This window comes from Solanum stenotomum, chromosome 5 (genome assembly GCF_019186545.1).
Source record: "Solanum stenotomum isolate F172 chromosome 5, ASM1918654v1, whole genome shotgun sequence".
Taxonomy (NCBI): domain Eukaryota; kingdom Viridiplantae; phylum Streptophyta; class Magnoliopsida; order Solanales; family Solanaceae; genus Solanum; species Solanum stenotomum.
The window spans coordinates 1,380,336-1,381,521 of NC_064286.1; the positions used below are offsets into that span (position 1 = coordinate 1,380,336).

General features: G+C 28.2%; 1 non-coding gene across 1 annotated transcript; it reads right to left on the reverse strand.

The window, feature by feature from the left end:
• Positions 1-608: 608 nt before the first annotated feature.
• On the reverse strand, positions 609-680 carry TRNAH-GUG (transfer RNA histidin (anticodon GUG)). Its single transcript has one exon. It is a non-coding gene; the product is annotated as a tRNA-His (tRNA).
• Between the last annotated feature and the right edge of the window lie 506 nt (positions 681-1,186).

Sequence of the window (1,186 nt, forward strand, 5' to 3'; positions counted from 1 at the left end):
AACAAAAATATATTTTTAAAATTCGAAATCTAAAAAACATTTTTTAAATCTCTGTGTTGCTATAAAAAGACAAACAAAGAATGAATAACATCTAAGTAAAAGAGGAAAATAAAGAAGCGTAGGATGAGATTTGATCTATCACCATAAATTTGGGATGGAGGGTGCTCAATCAACTAATCAACCCTCACACCCCAAAGACACTTTTTATTACTTTCTCTGATTGATTTTACTTGTCATGTTTTTTTCTTTGCATATCCTTTATGATAAATATTAAATAGGGAGTAATTCGATTAAATTATTCTTATTTATTACCATTATCTATTTAATCGTGATTTACTTTGCAACACATAGAAACTTCTATATATAAGGTATTTCATTTTCTTCAAATTTATACTAGTTTTTGTTTAGATTACAAAAATAATTATATCGTTCATATTTTTCTATTAATTTTGATTAAAATATCCAAAATTAATTGAACAAAATTCAAATATCCAGATGAATATTATAAATAGATGGCTTACGCATTTTTCTTATATATAATAACTTTGGTTAAATCACCTCCAACGACATTTTATTAAAAAAAAAATAAAAAAAAATGTACATGTGTGTGTGGCTGCTGGGATTCGAGCCCAGGTCTCCACGGCCACAACGTGGAATTCTCACCACTAAACTACAGCCACATTATATTCAATATGATTGGATAATATTTAGTTTACTACTTTTTCTTTTATGTATTAAATAATAATAATAAAATAATATAATTTACCTAAATCCCATAGTATTAAGAGTTAATTACATTATTTCCCTATTCTTTTCCAAATTACAAAAATCTCTCAAAATTTATGAATTTCGGATACATCACTGGACTTCCGGATACATTAGCAAACATTTGGATATATAGGTGACTGGTGAGAGATGTATCCGATAGGGGAGGGATGTATCAGAGATGGGATAGTACATTGGGATACATCATTGGACTTCTAGATATATCAGCAGACATTCTGATACATAAGTGAGAGATGTATCCGAGAGGGGGATAAAGATGTATCAGCAAGAGGAGAGTAATGTATCCGAGAGGAGATTTTGATTTTTTTTAAATGCTAGAAAATTTTGAGATTATGATAAAATAAGATGTGTATTTAGGTATTTTTTCCTAAATCTAAATTATCCCTATTATAACATGTTG